The sequence below is a fragment of the Euphorbia lathyris genome, chromosome 9 (genome assembly GCF_963576675.1).
Source record: "Euphorbia lathyris chromosome 9, ddEupLath1.1, whole genome shotgun sequence".
Classification (NCBI taxonomy): Eukaryota; Viridiplantae; Streptophyta; class Magnoliopsida; order Malpighiales; family Euphorbiaceae; genus Euphorbia; species Euphorbia lathyris.
The window spans coordinates 4513049-4536949 of NC_088918.1; the positions used below are offsets into that span (position 1 = coordinate 4513049).

General features: G+C 39.2%; 1 long non-coding RNA gene across 3 annotated transcripts; it reads left to right on the plus strand.

Annotated features, from left to right (window-relative positions):
• The first annotated feature begins 693 nt into the window (after positions 1-693).
• On the plus strand, positions 694-3746 carry LOC136206689 (uncharacterized). 3 transcript variants are annotated; one of them, XR_010676383.1, is made up of 9 exons: positions 694-854; positions 978-1103; positions 1179-1228; positions 1407-1465; positions 1723-1762; positions 1853-1902; positions 2000-2081; positions 3141-3207; positions 3313-3746. It is a non-coding gene; the product is annotated as an uncharacterized lncRNA (long non-coding RNA). The 3 variants fall into 3 exon arrangements; XR_010676385.1 differs by having other exon boundaries at positions 3318-3746; XR_010676384.1 differs by having other exon boundaries at positions 3165-3207.
• Positions 3747-23901: the final 20155 nt, after the last annotated feature.

Genomic DNA, 23901 nt, shown 5'->3' on the forward strand with positions numbered 1-23901 from the left:
ATTAGAGTAGATGTGGAATCAACTTGATACTTTCAAACCTATCTTAAAAGAGTTGGCACGTTGTTCTACTAGTTTGACCTGACACAGCATGCCAACTCCTTTTACCAATGGTTTGAGTGATCTTTTCCTCAATCTGTATCATCTTTTACCAATCATTAATTCTATCATTAAATTTCTTTATAACTGAAATTGAAACAATTAATACCTAAAGTTTAAATTCCTTTACTTTGAATAAAAAATAAAGGATAAGTCAAAAGTAATTATATATACATATAAAAGTGAATGGTATCAACAGGATTTCGAATAGACAGGTTGTTTGTCTTAAGAGTCAGAATCTCATTAAAGCCATCTTGAGGCTTCGTCCTGCCTTCGATTCTCTTACCTTCTCCCATATTTATAGGGAGCAAAACCGCGTGGCGGATCGCTTGGCAGCTGCTGGGCATGGGGGGATGTTAGGTGTTTCTACCCTTTCCGTTCCTCCTTCTTTTCTGTTACCTTCTCTTCTTGAGGATAGGATTGGGGTCAGTCTTCCTAGACTGATCCCGGGTTAGGTTTTTGTTTGTTTGTTTTTTTTCTTCCCTTCTTACCAAAAAAAAAAAAGTGAATGGTATGTAACAGTAGAATTGGAAATTTTTGACCCAATTTTTTCCAATGTTACCCTTAAATTCAGACCGACTGTGTTACCCTTGGCATTCACCAATAATTTCCAGCCCTGGTATACTAAAACGGCGCCGTTCTCAAATAACAAGCTTCGACTTCTGGGCGATGTGCTCTCTCTTCTTCTCTCTCTCTCTCTCTTCGATTTGTCCCCCCTTCTCTCTTCCTCGGTGTTGTTTCAGTGCCATAACTTCTAGGTATTTCTCCTCCCTTCTCTCTTCCATTCTCTTTTATTGATGCTCTCCCTCAACCTTTCCCTATTCTTTACTTTTTTTTCCATTTGTTTTCCCTTTTATTTCATCATCCATATCCGTTATCAGCTTGCTGTCTGCATATCATCGGCGATTCCGAGTTCTCTTTCTCACTTCCCAGCTGCTACCCGTTTAATACAGTGAAGGCCTAGAGTAATTCACCGCTGATGCACAATACTATATCGGTCTCTATTGGTAATTTTTCTCTAATACAGTTTCTTCTCCTGCTTTTTGGGTCTTACTGATCTGTTTTTGTTCATGGATCTAAAGGCGTGGAGAAAAATGCGATTCCTTGATGCTTCCTGTTGCTTCTTCTCCTGGTGAGTAGTTCTTTCCTCTGTTCTTATTTTTTTCCCATTCCATTTAGTCTCCAGCTTTTTTGGCTCTTACTGATATGTTTATGTTCATGGCATTCATAATCCGTTCTTGCCTTTTGCTTCATAGCTTTTGGTATAGTTTGATCTGTAATTTTATTTTTTTTTTCTTTTTGTCTAACAGTTTGTCCTTGAAATACTCTCTCTAAAGAGAGAGCCTGGGTGGAGATCTTCATTTCAAAGGTTAGACATCAATCATGTCTTAACTCTTTTTGCCCCTTATATAGATCTATTTCAAATTGTTATAGGGTCCTGATTTTTCCTGGGTTAGCTCTAATTCTTTCTATTTTCTCTCTTTATCATTGTTCTTTGGTTTTTTCAACTTCAGTTCTTTATGGGTTCACCTGTGATTAGGATTCGTAATCCCAACATTAACATGGTAATAGTAATATTATCTTTATCTAATATAATAGTAAGAGTTTATGTTTTCTGATCTGCAGGTTAGTCATTTGTTCTTCCAATTTACTTCCATGTTCGAAGGTAAATTCTCATACCAGATATAGATTTTTTTTGCTTCTCCTGCATACTTTCTTCATGTGAATTTTAATAGTTGTATTCCCTTACTTTCAGCTCTTACCTCCTCTCCATGTCCCCGTCCTATTATGTTCACGCGTTACAGGGTATACAATTATCATCCTTTTGTATTATTTCCCTTGAATAGAGGTTCTGTGTTTTCTTATTCTACTAAAATCAAGTGAACTAATTTTTTTAATAAAGGATATGTGCATTGAAGTCTCCCAATTCTTGATGAAGGTTTCCTGGAATTTGTTTTACAAGTTCATCAGTTCATTTCCTGAAGGTAATTTTTTTTTGTATTATTGTTCGTTAATATTAGTACTGTGTCTTCTTATTCTTCTGCATTTATATGATCTAAAGTTAATGATTCTAATATAGGATATGGATATCAAAGTGGTGAAATTATTGATGTAGGTGATTCTCAAATGATATCTCTTTGTATTATTCTTTTTCTATATAGAATGTATATCTATATTCATTATACTTTAGTTTTTCCAAATTCTTATACTCTGTGCTTTACAAAGGTAAATTCTGAAAGCTATCGTATACTCTTCTATCCCTCTCATACTTTTACAGTATCAGTTTTTAAGGTTCCACTTGCTTAATTTCAACTTCTACCTAAATTCTCTGCATATTATGAACCAAAATTCAAGATCCTCTTAATGAGCTCATTGTATACTGTTCATGGTCACAGGTTACGGAATTTGATTTACCAATGGTTGGATTTATTTATGATGTCATTTTCAATTTAAATATTTCTCTTCGGTTTGGATTTAGGGGTAACATCTATATGGCTTCTTCTATATTGTTTTTTGTAATCCTAGCTTCTCAACCTTTTGCTGCTGCTTACCACATGTTCCTCTAATTTCTGGTCTTTATCATTGTAATTTTCTTCGTTGTCTTTGTTACTTTTTTTTATCGCTTTTTCTTCCTGTTTTGCAATTTTAATTGTTTATTTATAGCAGAGAAGATCACAATGAATAGTCAGTAAATTAAAGCTTAACAAGTCGGAGTGCAAGCTTCTCACTTTATAGAGAAAATTTATGTGTTTAGCCTTCCTGCTGAACTGAGTGACCTCTCCCTCTTCTATTAACTTTTAGCTTTTTATTTGATGTTTTTAAATATTTTTTTACTGTATGGATTTTGGGGGAAATTGAGGTTGCCATGAGGATTAACAAATGCATAGTTTTAACTTTATAACCACCACTAAATAATCTTCTTCCCAATTTCCAAATTGTTTCCTATATTTTTTTAACAACAATTTCTTCATGTTAAAATTGTTCATGTGGTTATTTGTATGTCTCTATAAGTATAATTTTATGTGGCCCTTATCATGTTTCAGACTTCTTCAGTTCTTCTAATGCAGACCTGAAAGATTTGTATGATCTGTTTTTCCCTTTGTGTTATTGGTAAGATCATTTCCGAGTTCTATGCATTTAAAGTTCTCCATTCTTTTTTCTCCAAAAAAAAAAGTTAATTTACTGTATAAGGTTTCATCAATTCATGTCAATTAGAAAAGAGGGAAGACCCATAAAAGAAGAAGGCTAGCTTACGGGATGTGCAACAATTAATGGTAGAGCGAAAATCACTTCTGATTTGATTTCGCCTGAAACCGCCCCCTTCCAAAAGGTGAAATGAGGACCAGCTAACCCTACAGTTAAGGAGGGTGAATAGTTCTTTAAGATCTCTTCAAGCAGTCTCAGTTGAAGCTATGAAGCACCCCTTCAAGTTTCAAAGGGGAGACTCATAAAAGAAAAAGGCTATCTTACGGGATAAGCTTTAGGGTCCGTGACACCAATGTCCTGTCTCTCTAAGTCTTTGGTAAGCCTCTGATTTCTTTATTTGTCTATTGCTTCTATTTTTTAGTTTTCTGTGTAATCTTTTATGATTTATTTCACTGTGGTACAAATTAAAGTTTTATTTGCATTAGTTTAAATTTCTTGATCGATATTCATTTGAATTACAATGGTTCTTATTTTGTAAGAGAGTTTGTCATTTGACCTATTTAGATGACTTTAAAAGTGTCAAGCTCTAATCGTCAAGATACTAAGAAATATTGATTAAGTCTTTGATAAAATAAGACTCTCATCAAGGAACCATTCCTTGATACTTATCTCATCAAATGAGTCTTATTGTCCTGGCCAGGAACTCATTCCGCAAGTATACGGTTTGCACGTTTAAGTAATAAAAGATATCGATCCCATAGAGAACACAATTGATACTTAATGTATATTATTTCTTTATTCGTTTTCTCAATGTTTACAGAAAATCTATATTTGTGAAATATTTTCTAATTTTAATTACAGAAATTAAATCTAAAATACAACTTATTCCAAAGTTAATTGATGCTAAGCCAAAAACACAACTTTAAACTTTGCTTTGTTTAAAATAAATGTAATAAATTACCAATTTATTCAATTAGAGGAGTTAAACCATTATCAATCTTTTCTTTCGATCTTAGATTGAAAACGTTAATCAAATTCGGAATCTAAACCTGGTTACTCGAATTACCGCAATGACCAAATCTAAATCCGAATTTACTTAAGTGTTCAACAAAGTTTGCATGTTCGAATACTAAATTTCTTTCTAAGCATTTTTACATGTAAATGCCAATTAATAATACTTAAAGAATATTGTTAAATCAAACTTTAAGTAAAACAAAGTGAAAATAGAATTGAATTAAAAGATATATTATCATTATGAGTCATAAACATCACAAGTTTAACAAATAAGAACAAAATTTAAATGCATTAAAGCAAAGTAAGAATTTCAGGTTGTCAATCCTTTACTCTACTTTGTAGGTTCGTCACGCCTTGGTTCGCCCTTAATGTTGGATCTTCTTGTTGAGTCTTCAAAAAAAATCTCTCGATCAACTATGAAGCATAAACGTAACTTGGATAAGCCTAATTCTAAGTACTAGAAATCCTAATGTATGTAATAAAATGTAGTCACTCTACTACTACAAAATTTTCCTTCTTTTATAATCTCCAAAATGTCTGCTGGAGAGGCACGTCAGTTGGTGAAGAGTAGCCTCGATCCGGATGAAAAGATGTGTCGCTTGGAAGAAGATAAGGATGGAAAAGTGCATGAACAGCTACTGACGCGTCCGAGATTCAAGAATCTCGATCACGACACGCTAGGGAGAGGGGGGAATAGGCATGCGTTTTCTTGCCAACGTGTCTCTGCCGAGATTTTGGCAATCTCGTCAGTGACAGAGACTTTGCTTCTTGTCCTTGGAGAATTATTACAACTTCTCAGACGCAACTTCCAATTCTCGGATGTGACTTTACTTGAAAGCTTGTTATCTTGCTCAATTTTAATCCATTTTTGCTCCGATTTAGCGTTTTCCAAATAATTAATACCTTGCAAACAAAACTCAAATACCCACGTGAAATCTTTCCAAAATAAAATAAATTACACACAAATTACACGAAAACAAACACAATTATGCATGCTAAAGTAGGTGTATTTTGGACTTATCACGGATTACCAGAATTAAGATCCCAGTACAAAGTAGAAACAAACTATAATTACTTGCACAAGAACAACTAAGTTTCCTCAAGTCAAAGGACTATATGCACTATTATGACCTAGATAATAATTATGTTGACTAGGAGTAAACCTTTGTGCAATTATTATCTAACGTTACAGTTCGAACCATTCACCTCTTTGAATGCCCAATATTTATTCTGATATCAACATATCAAACAGAATGCGATTTTCTGTTTCTGATTAATATCTCATACTAATCGAGAAAAATAAACAGAGGTAATAGTCTAAGGATAGATGAATGTCATTATCCACCGACTATGAACATTTAAGATTATTATTTCACCAAAGAAACATATCTCATTATTATTAACTCTTAATAATATTATCTCTTTGTAAATAATCTTTGGACTAATGTATAAATATATTCATTAAGTAATTAAACAATATAAATAATTACACATGAATACATATTTTATTAACTGTCGTTTGGATACAAAATTCACACTATATAATATACAAAAGGAATGACCTAGGGCATACAACACTTACATCATCCACATTTGAGAGGCAGAGAGCTTGTACACCAGCCAAAGCACTCAAAGAAAATGAATTTCAAACACATACGGTATAATGTTACCCAGGCAAAATATGAATAAGAAGCAGAAATTACCAGAGCTTCAAAGTGAGAAGGAAGAAAAATAGACAAAGCCCCAACATCAGGGAGACCACAATCGAGACTGTCCTGATGTGTAAATCCCACTTCCAGTCCAACATTGTTGAAGTTCTCTGTGCAGTCAATTGAAGCTCTAGATTCTCTCAATTGAGAGAACGATATATGAGAAGAAGACGAATAATACTGACTTGTAGAGACATCGAGATTGGAAGTCGGAAGGACCAGTTAACACGACCTTCCCCGTTGCAAGACACGCCTTCAAAAGAACCACCGGAAGGATCAGACATAGAAGATGCATGTTTGGGTGGAAGGAAAGTGAAGATGCACGCCGTTTATGCCAAATAAGCAAGTTTGTTAGATTAGGGTATAATTTCAGGTTTGTGGAAAATTCAGGAATAATTTTATGGGTTTATTTAATATAAGGGCATATCTGTTTTTCCGTAATAATACAGAGCAAAAATATATATATATATATATATACATATATATATATATATATTAACCCTTTTATCTATTATACTACTTAATCCTTATTATATAAAAAAATACATTGTAATAACTTTTGTTCATATCCACAATTTGTTAGTCAAACCTTAGCAACATATTTTTTTATGTACATTTGACTATTAAATAGGTTTGATTAACGTATAAGAATATCCACGGGTACCCGTGAATTAAATGAGTGGGTATTGTTGAATGTATAGTTTGATATACAGAAATAATATGGAGATAGAGAAATAAGTAATAGACACAATAATGTTTTGAATCACCTTAATGATTATGGCTCAGAGGCCTTGTATTTATAGTGAGCCAATAGTAGTTTGTATAGGAATACAATACACAAGTATAATCGTATTGAAACTCTACCTAGCTAGGGTTATAGACAAATTAAAACTCTAACTAGATAAGAATCTATTTATAGAGATAATAGGAACATTATCTCTAACACCCCCCTCAAGCCGATGGCGGGCACGAACAAAGAGGCGAGAGCGTAGCATCGTGAAGCGAGCCGGAGCTAGCGGCTTGGTGAGTATGTCTACAACCTGATCATCGGTTGGAATGAATCTGACACTGAGAAATCCTCTGTGAACTTGTTCACGAAAAAAATGATAATCTAGCTCAATGTGCTTCGTACGAGCATGCAAAACTGGATTTGAAGTGAGATAAATTGCTCCAACATTATCACACCATAACTGAACCGGGGTAGGTAAAGGAAAGCCCAGATCCGAGAGAAGTGATTTGAACAATAGGAGTTCTGCCGTGGCATTTTCCACTGCCTTGTATTCATTTTCTGTGGAGGATCTGGCTATTGTGGGTTGCTTGCGGGTCTGCCATGATACAATGCTGGATCCAATGTAGACACAGAAGGCACCCGTGGATCGTCGATCATCAGGACACCCTCCCCAATCACTATCTGAGTAACAATGGATGTGCTCTATTGGTTTGATGGACATGACTATCCCAAATTCTGATGTGCCCTGAATGTAGCGTAAGACCCTCTTGACTCCTTTCCAGTGCTCATCAGTCGGACAGTGTAGGAACTGATATAATTTCTTAACTACAAATGCAATGTTAGGACGAGTGAATGTTAAGTATTGAAGTGCTCCCACAATGCTTCGATATTCATCTCCAGAGGTTAAGCTGATGCCTAGCTCTTTTGAAAGTGTTGGCGTGGTGGCCATGGGGGTCAGTGTAGGTTTGGAGTCAATCATCTTCACTCTGTCTAGGATGTCAGCCACATACTTGGCCTGACACATGTGAATGCCATCCTTCTCATATCTTATCTCAATTCCGAGAAAGTATTCTGCCTTGCCAAGATTGCGAATGGGAAACTCATGTTCAATGGTTGCAATTGTGTTGGTGATGTGTGCAGGGTGGTTACCTGTTATGAGTATATCATCAACATAGCATAAAATGTAAGTCTTTTCAGTGTCGGTGCGTCTGATGAACAGAGAATTGTCAGCCTATGACATCTTGTACCCAAGTGAGAGGAGAAATGTTCGAAGGCGTGCGAACCATTCTCGCGGTGCTTGCTTTAATCCATAAAGACTCTTTTTGAGAAGACAGACATGATCCGGTCGGTCACTATCCCGAAAACCCTACGGTTGTTCCATATAGATTGTCTCTGATAAGTTTCCATGAAGGAATGCATTAGAGACATCCAGTTGATTGATGAACCAGTTGTTTGCTGCTGCAATGGAAAAGGCAGGCCGAATGGTTGTAGCTTTGATTACTGGACTAAATGTTTCTTTGTAGTCAATCCCAGCTTTCTGAGTGAATCCCCGTGCTACTAAACGAGCTTTGTGTCGATCAATGGTTCCATCAGACTTCTTCTTTGTACGAAAGAGCCACCTAGAGGTGATGACATGTTGATCATGTGGTCTTGGTACAAGTTGCCAGGTGCCATTGTCCAGAAGAGCTTGAATCTCGTCCGACATTGCCGTGTGCCATTCAGGTTGTTTGTTGGCTTTGCTGAAGCATGTGGGATCCATTGTGCCATTTGGATGTGTATCTAGAAGCCCCTCAAACCATCCCCTTGAGTGAAGAGACGACTGTCGAAGCTGCATATAATACTGACGTGGACCAACCAGTGGTGCATTCCGAGGTCTGGGCCTTGCGGTTGGAACAGGAGCAAGTGGTGCAGTTTCAGGAGGAGGAGACTATGTTTTGTTGGTCCCTTATAACGTAACAAGTTAGTTCCAAAGGGGGGATAGGAACTATTTAAAATTTTAGTACGTTAAGGCTGACTTCTTTTTCTTTGAAAAAGGATTACACAGCGCGCTGAGTATATTAAGACACTAGCTTAGTCAACTGGTGACTAAGTCAGCTTCTTTCGTTAAGTCAGGAGATAGCACTTGAGTCTATTCCTGAACTTAGATACTCAATGTATACAACTCAGCGTGACCTCTTTACTTGGTCAGTTTTGTTTAAGCAGGCAATATATAAATAAAGGAGTTTAAGGTTAGAAAGATATTACTCAGCAGATTTATCCAGGTTCGGCCTCCAAGCCTACGTCCTGTCCCCGGAACACGTTCCGAGATTTTGAATTCTCTACTGAGCTCTTTAACGGTAGAGCATCAAACCTTTTACAACTTAGAAGCTGAGTATAACAAGAGTACCTTCCTCTATATCTCTACTCACTCCTAATCTCACGCTGAGTACTATAACCGAGTACTCAACCTCTCCTTTCTAATCTCTAGAAATGATAAAGATTTGTCCTAAACAACAATTGCTAAGACACTTTAGATGATTGAATAATCACTCTAGACTTTTACACAAAAGATATAGAATTTCGTGTAAGAATTTGCTTTGCTTTTTCTTGCAAAACTTTGCGTAGAATTTTGGTCAGCGTAATGGCTTGATCAAGTTCTATTGTCGAATGAAGCAACTGAAGGGAACTATTTATAGAGACGTCTGAGGCATCGGTCATTTTGAATTTCGAAATAACCGTTGGAGGGAAACGGCTTCCTGTCATTGTCACTCAGTCTTGCTCAGAGCTCTCGGCCAATCAGATTTGAGTATCTTCTGTCCTCGGTCAGTGTTGAGCAGCTTTTAGTCAGCTCGGCAGAATGTCTCTCCATTTATGGTAAGGTCAACTAGACAGCGTTCTGTGTCTTCTGAACTTTACCCGAAGTGGAATTACTTTGTGTGGAAGTTGTTCTTGCTCAGCTGCTGTCTCGTACTCTTTGTTGATTCAACTCAGCAGCTTCACTCCGAAGTTGTTCAATGAAGGTCTTCTAGATCCTTCTCTTGCTGAGTTGCGTTTTGATCATAACGACAGCGTTTCACACACGCGGGTCGAGTTGTCTTGATCTGTTTGACTTGGGTTTTGACTTCCGTATTGGGCTTTGGCCTTTTACTCTTTATGTCTTATAAATAATTTTAACTCAACATTGAACAAAAATATTAGTATAATAAATCAAAGCATTTAAACTTAGTGTGTTTAGAATATATTTAATTTTACTTAAATAATTTTGTCAAATCAAAATCATGTGGAAAGGTGTTTCAACAAACTCCCCCATTTTGATGTTGGCAAAACTATTCAGCGAGGAACTCAGTGTTGAGCTCCCCCATGATAGTTGACCTATTATTACTTAGCAAACTCCCCCGTAAGGGTTGAGTTACTGACTTAGTTTTAACTCTTAAAAATTCTAAGGTTTAATCGAGTAGGTCTAAGGTCAGTTTTCAGATATAGGTCAGCTCATGGAACATATTCTATATTACTCAGTTTTAAGCGGAAGGTGTAACATTTAGAGAGCACTGAGTAAACATTTTTGTTCAATGGGTTTTATGAGACAATGTTTTATAAACATACAAGACAATGTCAAACATATGATCAGCATGGGATACAATCAACAAGTATTATAGACAGTAAACACAGTTGATGTAATTGAAGATACATAACAACATAATACTCAGCATCATATAAAATAACTCAAGTTAGGATAAAAGATGCAAGTATTGTATTAAAGTAGAGTAGTCAGCATACATAGCAAAAAGATGAGCATAAAAGAACATAGGATATAAGCTAAGCCTAGCCTATTTCTACTTCTTTTTCTTTTGCTTGGACTGACTGCTTCTAGGAGCCTCCTACTGAGTTCTAGCCTATTCTTTCTCCCCCGTTTTGACATCATCGGGAGGAGCAGGAATTCTAAAAGAGTCGGTTAAGACAGCGACGGTTAGCACGGCGGACAGCTCCTTAAGTTTATCAACGCTTTCATTAATGCCATCAAAGATAATAACGCCTTCATTCAAGACCTCTTTTGGTATGCCGATTTCAGTGGCGCTGAGTAGTTCCAGTATATAGGCTTGAGACTTTCCTACCCAAGTAATTGAATCTGTCAAGGCAGCAAAGACTTGATGAAAGGTCTTCAGCAAGGCTGTGCCATAATATTGACGCTGGAGATTTTTATGACGCACATGGGTGAAGATCCTTTGGGAGTTGACCAAAATCTCATTTTGCTTCATTTGGTCAGTGTCCATCTCCTATTTATTTAAGTTCAGCAGACGAACTGCTTCGCTTATTTGCTCCACCGAGCATTGAGAGTAGGATGCCAGCTGATTGTTGGTCTTGATTTGCTCAGTGTGAAGCTGGGCAAAGAGCATCTTTACTTCATTAGAAGTGGCATACTGAGTATTCGCAGCTGACAAGGTCTGGAATTGACCTTGAAGAGTGTTAAGATTTTGAACAGTTGTCAGTTGGAGCTCAGCCAGCTTCGTTATTGAGTCCTGCTTGGGCTGATGTGATTGAATTGAAATCATATCACTTAGCAGATCCTTCAGTCCTTTAACCTCATTTAAGAGCTGAGTGACTTGGGACAGCTGAGTTGATGCATTGTTACTCGACCCAGCAGTAGGTTCAGCAGATTGATGAATGTCCTTAATGAATGACTGCACCGAGTTGATGAGTTTTCTACCAGTCTCGGTGGTATGTAGATAGTTGAGGGATTCATCATCATGTTGCCTAGTTTCCTCAGTTTGACCAGTTTGTGGAGGAGTCAGAGTTATGATAGGGTCAGTGACTAGAAGTGTGTTTTCAAGTTGTACTTAATTTTCTGGGAGAGAGGATTGATCGGCAGTAGTGATGGTCGGTGAAGTAGTAATCCTAATCCTGTCATTGATGATTGGTGCAGGAATATTCTGAGTCAGCACGGTGCTTGGAGCAACAACATTAATGAGAACTTGCTCGATCTGACTCGTTGAGTTTGCGGAAGCATTCAAGTCGGCTTGTTCCTTTGGTGAAGAAACAGAGGCTTGCTTTTCAAGAGAAGCTTGTTAAGAAGAAGGGGTTTGCTTACTGAAGAACCTCAGCTTAAGAGAGGAAGGATCTTTAGTCGGCTTTTGAACAGGTAAGTCAATGACAGTTTTCTGACTTGCATTGATTAATCTTCTTCTTCGAGGAGGAGTGTCAGCCTGGATAGACTCTCCTGAGTGAGAGGGAGAAGTTTCTTCTTGATCATCATTAAGCTGGTCAGCTTGTTCTTGTTCTTGATCTGCACCCAACTCAGTATTAGATGGGTCAGCAGTTTCCTCTTCACTAGCTATCTCCTCAGCGTCCTCAGCGTCATCCTGACCGCTTGCTTCTTCTTCTGCTTCCTAGTCATCCTGATCATTGTTATCTAGATCTTCTTCCACTTGATTGATGAAGTGATCATCCAGTTCCACATCATCTTCTTGATGCTCAGCTTTAGTTCCTTGACACTGTGTGTAGTGAGAATCACCAAGAACAACGATGTCAGTAGGGATAGCATCAATAGGGGTCAGTATAGAAGACTTCTGCTTCTTTTGAGGTTGCTCATCATCATCTGTTCTTTCCTCTATTTCAGGCTCATCTTGCCTGCTTCTCTTCTCGGCTGACTTAGGTCTCTCCTGACCTTTTTGAGAAGCTGACTTAAGCTTCTTTGTTTGAGGCTCAGCCTTCTTTGAAGGAGTCCCAACAGCTTTCCTCTTTCAGACAGCTGGAGCCTTTGTCCTTTTTCCTTTCTTTGAGACAATTGTCTCCTCATTAGCCTCATCAGTATTTTTTCCTTTCTTAATTGGCTGATTGAACTTTAGAGCCCTCAGCGAAGCAGCGGTTATCTCAGATCCTCTAACTTTAGTTTCCTCAGATAGATCAATTTGATGATCTAAGAGGATTCTGGTGATGAGCGAACCCAGCCTGAGAGTTCCAGTGCTCCTTTGAAAACCAGCAATCAAGAATACTGACATGTTGATCGGCTTGTATGTCAGCATATGCCATATGAAGCATTGCTCAAAATTCGTTGCTGAGGTGGTGCAGTTGATCTTGGGATAAATGTAGTAGGTCAACAGATAGTGGGCCATCTTTTGGTGCTGACCCATTGAGGTGCTTGAGATTTCTACAGAGTGGCCAGCGGGCTTGCAGAAGGTGGTATTGTACCCAGTTCCTTCATGATCCCCAGACCGCCTCAGTTTTGTTCCCTCATTCTTTAACTTCAGCAAGTTAGCAAGATAGGTAGGGTTTATAAAAATGGTCTTTTCCTTTACCACAGTTACCAGATAGTCCTGGTTACCATCAGCAACTCGGAGATTATGGTAGAACTCTCTTACTAGGTCAAGGTAGGTGTGATCTCTAATGGAGAACAGCTCGGTCCAGCCATTCTTCGATATCCATTCGCAGAAGGGTTGCTCAGTTTCTACGAAGGCTTCTGAGACCCATCTAGAGAAGTCAATCTTCCATCTCTAACGTTGTCGAATACCTTGGTATAGGTTCTGACCTTGGTCGGCTTTCCCTTAGAGGAGGTAGCTTGGCCAGCTTTGCCTTTGCTCGGCGTAGTGACCTTTGTGGTTTCAGGCAAAGTAGTTTGCCTGGAGGGTTCATCGGAACTGGTCTTAAGGTGACCGGCACCGGAGATGTTAACGGAAACCTTAGTCATAGTTTCAGAAAAAGATTGGGAAGCTTTGAGAGTTTTAGAGAGAGAATGCTTTACCAGAGAATTCGGTAAGTGTAAAGAGATAACAATGGGGATTTGCCCATTATTTATAGCGGTGAAAAGTGGATCTTATCGAATCCATGTGTCAGTTTTGCCTTGGGATTGTGAACCGACAATAATCCTGGCTTTTATGACACATTCGGCGCATACGTTATCCTAGGTGGCTATTCGTGTGCTCTAGCATTAACTACAACGGATCTTATACTCAGCATTTAGAATACTAAGCGTTTTAAATTCTGAGTGGTCAGTTTTATACATACGGATGATTTCTCAGTTTGAGGTAACTACTCGGGGCCAATGTTTACTCAGTATGTGATATTCATTCATTTAACATTAAACACTCAGCATGCATTTATTCGCTCAACAAACAATAGATCATTCAGCATGTTAATTCACTCAGCATGAGTCTATATTAAGAGTTGGAATTTACTGAAGAGGATTAAACATACCAATGGCTTCTCTCAGTATGCTGAACTGTTCACGAGCCAGTGGCTTTGTGAAGATATCCGCAAGCTGCTCATCCATTGGGACGTATGTCAGCTTTATCTCACCCTTGAGTACATGGTCTCTAATGAAGTGATGTCTTATGCTGACATGCTTCATCCTGCTGCGTTGAATTGGGTTCTTTGATAGTTCAATTGCACTTTTGTTGTGGCATTTAACCTCAATTGTCTTTGTTTGAACACCATAGTCTTCAAGTTGTTGCTTAATCCATAGGACTTGAGCAACACAGTGTCCAGCAGCAATGTACTCAGCTTCAGTGGTAGACAAGGCTACTGACGCCTACTTCTTGCTGAACCAGTATACAAGACAGCTTCCTAAGAAATGACATCCTCTAGAGGTGCTTTTCCGTTCTAGCTTGTCTCGTCCATAGTCAGCGTCAGTGTATCCAACGAGTGTAAAGCCATGAGTGTTGGGATACCATAAACCTACGTTCACTGAGCTTTGCAAATATCTAAGGATTCTTTTTACAGCTATGTAATGAGATTCCTTAGGGTTAGATTAATCTCTAGCACAGTAGCATACTGAGAACTGAATGTCCGGTCTACTTGCTGTTAAGTAAAGTAGAGAGTCTATCATACCTCGATACAATTTGCTGTCTACCGACTTACCATTCTCATCAGCGCAGAGGACAGTGTCAGTGCCCATAGGAGTGGATATTGGCTTGAAATTTTCAAGATCATATTTCTTCAATATCTCCTTGGCATATTTAGCTTGACTGATGAAGATGCCATTTTTCCCTTGTTTGATTTGAATTCCAAGGAAGAAGTTGAGTTCTCCCATCATCGACATTTCAAACTCAGTTTGCATTTGCTTGCTAAATTCCTTGCACATTGACTCATTAGTAGCACCGAAAATAATATCATCAACGTATATTTGAGCCAGCAGGGTATCTTTACCCTTTCTCTTAATGAATAAGGTTGTATCAGCTTTGCCCTTGACATAGTTTCTATGTCAATAGGAAACTGGTCAGCCTCTCATACCAAGCATGTGGTGCTTGCTTGAGGCCGTACAGAGCCTTTTTGAGTTTATAAACGTGGGTTGGGAATTTAGGATTCTCAAACCCTGGAGGTTGATTAACATAAACTTCCTCGTTTATAACTCCATTAAGGAATGCACTCTTAACATCTATTTGAAACAATTTAAAGTTCATATAGCTTGCATAAGCGCATAAAATCCTAATAGCCTCTAGCCTTGCCACTGGGGCAAAGGTCTCACCGTAGTCAATACCTTCTTGCTGACTGTAGCCCTGAGCTACAAGCCTTGCTTTGTTCCTGACTACGTTTCCTTGCTCATCCAGCTTGTTGCGGAAGACCCATCTTGTTCCAATGGTCTTCTGACTCCTTGGATGTGGCACTAGCTCCCATACATCGTTTCTTCTGAATTGGTCAAGTTCCTCTTGCATTGCGCTCATCCAGAATTCATCTTCCTCAGCATCAGCGAAGTTCTTAGGTTCCTGAACTAAGACGAAGGCTACGTTGCTGAGGTATCTCCTGAGTTGTTTTCTTGTCATCAGGGTATTCTTATCGGCATCAAGAATAGCACTCTCTGAGTGTCCTCTTGGTATCCTTATCTCATTTTGTAGATTTATGTCTTGTGTTGTCTGTGTTTCAACAATCTCTACAGGTGAAGACTGGTCAGTGAAAACAATATTTGGTTCACTTTTACCTTTGGTCAGCCCTTGAGGGAATGACTCAGCGGCTATATCTTGATCAGCGGGTGCTGAGTGTGGATCATCCTCGGTCAGCGGCAGATATCTTCCTGCAGGGTTAGTTTCGTCGAACTCAACATGTACTGACTCTTCTAAAACTTGAGTTCGTTTATTGAAAACTCTGTATGCTTTGCTGTTTGTTGAGTAGCCTAAAAAGATAGCTTCATCAGCTTTTGAGTCAAATTTAGCTAGGCTATCTTTGGTATTTAAAATAAAACATTTACAGCCAAAGGCACGAAAGTATCCAATGTTGGGCTTTCGTCCTTTCCAAAGCTCGTAGAGGGTTTTCTTTAGTATAGGTCTAACAAGAGCCCTATTAATAATATAGCACGCTGTGTTAACAGCTTCTCCCCAAAAGTACTTTGGAAGCCTATGCTCACTCAGCATTGTCCTGGCTATTTCGACCAAGGTTCTGTTCTTCCTTTCAACAACCCCATTTTGTTGAGGCGTCCTAGGAGCAGAAAAATTATGGTCAATGTCGTTGGCTTCACAGAATTCAACAAACTGTTGGTTTTTGAATTCTCCACCATTATCACTTCGGATGTGAGCCAATTTTAGGTCTTTGTCATTTTCAAGTTTTCTAACCAAATTTGAAAATGTCTCAAAGGTCTCATCCTTGCTACTCATCAAGATGACCCAAGTGTACCGAGAAAAGTCATCTACAATGACCAAGGAAAATCTTCTTCCACCCAGACTCAGCGGCTGGACTGGACCGAGGAGATCCAAGTGTAGTAACTCTAACGGACGCTTAGTTGAGACAACATTTTTACTATGAAAAGATTGTTTGGTTTGTTTTCCAGCTTGGCAAGTGTGGCATAGTTGATCTTTTTCAAATTTAAGTTCTGGCAGTCCCCCAACCAATTGTTGTTGGTCCCTTATAAGGTTGCAAGTATAGTTCCAAGGGGGGTTAGGAACTATTTAAACTTTTTCGCAATTAGGGAAGACTTCTTTTTCTAAGGAAAAAGGTTTTAACAGCGGCGCTGAGCAAACAGCAAGATACTGGCTTAGTCAACTTGTGACTAGGTCAGTTTCTTAGCTTGAGTCAGGAGATAGCACTTAGAGTCTATTCCTGAGCTCAGATGTTTAACGCACACAACTCAACTTGACCTCTTTACTTGGTCAGTTTTTGGTTATTTTAAGCAAGCAATATATATAAGGAGTTAAAGGTAAGAAATACTTTATTCAGCAGATTTATCCAGGTTCGGCTTCTTCTAAGCCTACGTCCTGTCCCCGGAACACGTTCCGAGATTTCGAATCCTCTACTGAGCTCTTTAAAGGTAGAGTCTCAAACCTTTTACAATCTTAGCAACTGAGTATAACAAGAGTACCTTCCTCTATACCTCTACTCAATCCTAATATCTTGCTGAGTACTATAACCGAGTACTCAGCCTCTCCTTTCTATCTCTAGAAATGATAAGTGTTTGTCCTATACAATGATTTGCTAAGACACTTTAGACGATTGAAATAATCACTCTAGACTTTTACACAAATGTATGAATTGTAGTATAAGATTTGCTTTGCTTCTTTGCTTGTAGAACTTGTATAGAAATTTGGTCAGCATAATGGCTTGATCAAGTTCTGTATAGAATGAAGCTTCTGATGGCACTATTTATAGAGACGTCTGGGCATCGGTCATTTCGAATTTCGAAATAACCGTTGGAGGGAAACGGCTTCTTGTCGTTGTCATCTTGACTTTCTCAGAGCTCTCGGCCAATCAGATTTGTGTATCTTCTGTCCTCGGTCAGCTCAGCAGACTGTCTCTCCTTTTATGGTAAAGTCAACTGGACAGCATACTGTGTCGTCTGAACTTTACCCAAAGTAGAAATACTTTGTCTGGAAGTTTTCATTAGCCAGCTGATGTCTTGTACGCTTTGTCGAGACTACTCAGCAGCTTCATCTTGAAGTTGTTCCAGAAGGTCTTCTAGATCCTTCTCTTACTGAGTTGCGTTTTGTCCAAAGCGACAACGTTTTAACAAACGCGGGCCGAGTTGTACTGAGTTGTTTGACTTGGGCCTTGACTTCCATATTGGGCTTGGGCCTTTTAATTCTTGTGTCTTATAAACAATTTTAACTCAACATTGAACAAACACATTAGTAGAATACATCAAAGCATTTAAACTTAGTGTGTTTAGAATATGTATTTCAATTATACTTAAACAATTTTGTCAAATCAAAATTATGTGGAAAGGTGTTTCAACAATTGCTTTCTTGCTAATTTGGCCAGGAGGTCCGTGCTTACATGACCAAGTCTCCTGTGCCATAGCCAGGAATTTTCTTCCTTTGAAACTAAGCATACAGTTTTTGAAAACTTTTTCTCCAAGCTCAGCATGAAGACATTATCAATGCGAGGGGCAGTTAAAATTAACTCATTAGTTTTACCCTCGAATATTTTACATCCAGTGTCATCAAATATAACTTTTCTCCCATTATCACATAGCTGAGCTACGCTGAGTAAGTTATATTTGAGTCCGCTGATTAGGAGACTGACTCAATAGTAGGATTACCTCCAATGGTTCCTGACCCTACTATCTTACCCTTTTTGTTGTCTCCAAAACCTACACTTCCTCCTCGTTTACGCTCGAATGTGATGAATTGAGTTTCATCACCAGTCATATGCCTTGAGCATGCACTGTCAATATACCACATCTTTAACTTCTCGGCACATCTCAGGCTTACCTGCAATGTAACTAGTTACTTTTAGGTATCCAATTCTTTTTAGGTCCTTGCTTGTTAGGTTCAACAGGTAAAGCATCATATTTTATTTTATGGCGGCTGTTAGACAAGGTGCCGAACGGCCTCACCCGGGCGGACCGGGGGGTGGACACCTCATGGTGATGTAAGCGGTGATTGGCGCCGAAAGCAACCAATCGTGGAATCAAGCTGCTCGGCAGGACCGGAGCTCGGAGTATGGAAGAGTCGCCACCCACGAATGGGAAACTTAGGTACGAGCCGAGAAGGCTAGCTCCTTTCTGGAAAAAGGCTACTAGGCACCCCGACATCGCCCGGTTATGAACCACCGGCCTCCTACTCAGCGTGTTAGGCGATAACGGACTAATCGCATATTTCTTTAAGTTTAAAATTCATTTGAAACCTTTTCTTTCTCGCTTTGAAAACCGTTTTGAGCATGTCATTAAAAGCCACTTTAATAAAGAATCACCCATTTACATGAATTAAAAATACATAGGAGAGAGAAGGGGGAGAAGAAAGAATTGATTTGTTTACAACGTGATTTATGCTTTATATTATACACTAACTCTAAGCTAATCTCATTCCCCAAAAACGAGTTTATTTACATGGTTCGTACCTTAATCGTCGTTGGAACGATTTAGGTACGTTTCAAAACCCCATTAATGGTGTTCACTCGAACCGCCGTTGGAACGACTCGAGCGTTTGAAAATATTGAACAAACAGTTTTAATCTAAAAACGTGATTAAGCATACAAGTCAAATTATTTTGTACAAAATCGTTTAGATAGAAAGACGATTCAAAACTCTATTATTTAGAAGGAAAATGATTTTAATTACAAGGTTCGCTTAATCCGTCGTTGGAACGAATTAAGGTTTTAACACGTGATGTTTTAGGAAATGGTTTAAAGTGATAAGAAAACCTGTTATTTACATTAGGAACTTCTAGAAAACTTAAGTTTAAATAAGCAAATTAAACTATCTTTTTGTGGTTTTATTTTCCCTTTTTTCACTCAATTGAACCTTTCTTGAACATAATCGCAACAATTAACAATCTAATCTCAATTCACCCAACCAAATACATCACGGTTCGTATTGGGATATTAAAAGACGAGATTTTTTATTTCAAAATAAAACCGAACGTTTATTTAACACGTGACGAAAATTAAATAAATAGGGAATAATAAATAAAACGTGATAAATAAAAGACTAAATAAATAAAAAACTATAACATAAAAATAAATAAAGAAAAATAATTTAAATAAAATAAAACGAGTCTAGTCCTCGGATAATACCTCAAGATCGGTATCTGACAGTCGAAGTCGGTTGATTCCACGAGTTATGATTTTCCGATTTTTTTTTGTGTTTTTGGTAAAATATTTAACTTTTTGGAGATTTTCAATTTTTAGAAAAAAAAATCAACTTTCTCTCTCTAGAAAATGTTCTAGTGTGAGAAGCTCTCCCCCCAAATCCCTCCCTAAATGCATGGGAATCCGTGCCTTATATAGGCACGGATCCCGGAGACTTTGGGCGACGCCCAAAGCAGGTTGGGCGGACGCCTAACTTACGCTGCGCGAACGCCCAACTTATGTTGGGCGGACGCCCAACTTTCGTTGGGCGAACACCCAATATGAGTTGGGCGAACGCCCAACTTGGTTGGGCGGACGCCCAACAAGCGTTGGGCGTCCGCCCAACGGACGTCGGGCGCTCGCCGCTCCTACGTTGGGCGCTTCCCCCACGTCGTTGGGCGCTCGCCCAACGGCCGTCGAGCGCGCGCGCCCCGTTGACGTCAGGCGTGCGCCCCGCGCTGTCGGGCACGCGTCTAGCTGTCGTTGGGCATGAGTCGACTGCCGCTAAGCGCTCGCACCACGTCGCTGGGCGCTCGTGAGCCGTCCATTCGACGACTGTCACTCCTTCTAACTTTTTATTGTATATATTTTTGCTTAAAAACTCCCGGAACCAACCGCTTCAACCGCCTTGTTATAGGTTTTCGTCACAGGTCCTCCGACTCGGTGTCTACAGTGGCATACTTGGACAGTATGGTCATTCTTTCCACAGAAGTCACAGCTGACCTTCCGTTTAGGATTTTTCACTGACTGGTCAGCACCCCAGTGCTGAGCGTGCCAGCACACCTTTGTGGTGTGTCCTTTCTTCCCACAGAAGTCACACTAGACATTCCACTGGGGATTCCATCTCTGCTGACCAGTACTTCGGTACTGAGCATTCAGAGGAATATTTCTTTTGTTTGGAACCTTTAGTTGGTTCTGAATGGATATGACGTCCTTTCTCAGTTTCTTGGAATCTGATTGGACCTCAGAGCCAAACTTTTGCATAATTCTGATGTTACTATGCAAATCTGAGTTGTCCTGAAGAAGATATCGAAGGTCACTCAGTTTGACCTCCTCAACCTCGTCACATCGCCTGCTGAGTGCTCTAATTTTCTTATTACACTTTTTGACAAGTGTATAGAGGTCACTCAGGGCATTAACCATTTCATTTCTGAGCTGGGGAAGTGATATTACCTTATTTGATTGCTCCTCATCGTCAGATGCAATGGAGGGGTCAGCATGCTCAGAGATGCACGGCTCAGCAAGTTCATCAGCCATAAAACAGATCTTTGCTGACTCAGTGGCATCAGCTTCTGATGATGAAGACTCATCACTGTCGCTCCATGTTGCCACCATTGCTTTTTTCCGTTCTTCCTTTCTTTCCTCAGCGTGGGGCAGCTTGACTTAATATGGCCAGTTTGATGACATTCAAAGCATATAATGGGCTTTGAGTTGTCCTTCTTGTATTTGTTGTCGCTGGACTCAGCTTTATACTTATCAAACTTTCTGTAAGGCTTATTAGAATATTTGTCATTCTTTTTTAACAGCCTTTTCATCTTCCTAGTGAACATAGTCATCTCCTCATCATCTGTTGAGCTCCTGTCAGTGGAGTCAGCTTTCATGACAAGAGACTTTTGCTTCTTGTCTTCAGACTTTTCCTTCACCTCGAAATTCTTCATCGAGATCTCATGGGCCAGCAGTGAGCCGATGAGTTCATCATATTTATAGGTGGTTAAGTCTTGAGCTTCCTCAACAGCTGTCTTCTTTGCTTGCCAGTTTTTAGGAAGACTCCTAAGAATCTTCTTTAGTTGTTCTTCCTCGGTGAAGATCTTCCCAAGTCTCTTGAGCTCGTTGATGATGTTTGTAAACCTTGCATTCATGTCAGATATTCCTTCATCATCGTTCATTTCGAATAGCTCGTATAATCTCATCTGCTGGTTCACCTTGGACTCCTTTACTTTGTTGGTTCCTTCGTAGGTGACTTCCAACTTCTTCTAGATCTCTTGCGCCGACTCACAACCTGATATCTTATTATATTCTGTAGCATCAAGTGCACAGTGAAGCATATTTATAGCCGAAGCATGATTTTGTAGCTTCTTGAGATCATCCTCTGTCCATTTGGCCTCAGCTTTGACAACTGTTTGGCCAGCCACAACTTCAACAGGAACAAACGGGCCTTGGACTATTGAAAGCCATGCACTCATGTTTGTTGCCAGAATAAAGTTTTTCATCCTATTCTTCCAGAAGGTATAGTTAGACCCGAAGAATAGGGGAGGCCGAGTAATGGACAGCCCCTCAGGTAAGATCTGAGTTGTCTGGTTTCCTGGGAGAAACCGAGTGTTGTTTTCAGCCATAGTGGGGATCAGCTCAAGGTAGTTAAACCTTTAACAGTGAGCTTTTAAGCTCTGATACCACTTGTTGGTCCCTTATAACGTAACAAGTTAGTTCCAAGGGGGGGATAGGAACTATTTAAAATTTTAGTACGTTAAGGCTGACTTCTTTTTCTTTGAAAAAGGATTACACAGCACGCTGAGTATATTAAGACACTAGCTTAGTCAACTGGTGACTAAGTCAGCTTCTTTCGTTAAGTCAGGAGATAGCACTTGAGTCTATTCCTGAACTTAGATACTCAATGTATACAACTCAGCGTGACCTCTTTACTTGGTCAGTTTTGTTTAAGCAAGCAATATATAAATAAAGGAGTTTAAGGTTAGAAAAATATTACTCAGCAGATTTATCTAGGTTCGGCCTCCAAGCCTACGCCCTGTCCCCGGAACACGTTCCGAGATTTCGAATTCTCTACTGAGCTCTTTAACGGTAGAGCATCAAACCTTTTACAACTTAGAAGCTGAGTATAACAAGAATACCTTCCTCTATACCTCTACTCACTCCTAATCTCACGCTGAGTACTATAACCGAGTACTCAGCCTCTCCTTTCTAATCTCTAGAAATGATAAAGATTTGTCCTAAACAACAATTTCTAAGACACTTTAGATGATTGAATAATCACTCTAGACTTTTACACAAAAGATATAGAATTTGATGTAAGAATTTGCTTTGCTTTTTCTTGCAGAACTTTGCGTAGAATTTTGGTCAGCGTAATGGCTTGATTAAGTTCTGTGTCGAATGAAGCAACTGAAGGGCACTATTTATAGAGACGTCTGAGGCATCGGTCATTTCGAATTTTGAAATAACCGTTAGAGGGAAACGGCTTCCTGTCGTTGTCACTCAGTCTTGCTCAGAGCTCTCGGCCAATAAGATTTGAGTATCTTCTGTCCTCGGTCAGTGTTGAGCAGCTTTTAGTCAGCTCGGCAGAATGTCTCTCCATTTATGGTAAGGTCAACTAGACAGCGTTCTGTGTCTTCTGAACTTTACCCGAAGTGGAATTACTTTGTCTGGAAGTTGTTCTTGCTCAGATGCTGTCTCGTACTCTTTGTCGATTCAACTCAGCGGCTTCACTCCGAAGTTGTTCAATGAAGGTCTTCTAGATCCTTCTCTTGCTGAGTTGCGTTTTGACCATAACGACAGCGTTTCACACACGCGGGCCGAGTTGTCTTGATCTATTTAACTTGGGCTTTGACTTCCGTATTGGGCTTTGGCCTTTTACTCTTTATGTCTCATAAATAATTTTAACTCAACATTGAACAAACACATTAGTATAATAAATCAAAGCATTTAAACTTAGTGTGTTTAGAATATATTTAATTTTACTTAAATAATTTTGTCAAATCAAAATCATGTGGAAAGGTGTTTCAACATGTTTGTGGCATGGCATTCTCTTCATGAGGTACTGCATTCTGTATCTCCGGTGTGGTGATGTTCACAGAGTCAACTTGTGTGGTGAGATCATTCTGAGAAACAGGTGTTGATGCAGTTGTGACTACTGGTGACAAACATTGACGTGGAACTAGTGGAGCAGTGTTTGTGGCTTCAAAGTCAGGGGGAATAATTGGTGTACCAAGATGAGGTCCAGAGTGGACAGATGTGATTGGTTGGGAACATGGAACTAAGTTAGAAGGAGATAATATAGGAGTGGGATTAGAGAAATTACCTGGATACGGGCCGAATAAATATGGGGAAAAAGATGATAGGTTTTGAGGGTAGATTCCATGGACATTATCCATGATTTGTAGTTGTGAGGGGTTAATTTGATATTAATGGTGATATTTGTGGGAGGTTGTCTTGGTTGGGTGACAGAGGTAGAAACAGGTTCTGTATAGACAGGATTGATTGAAGGAAGAGGATTTGAGGAAGGAATAAAAT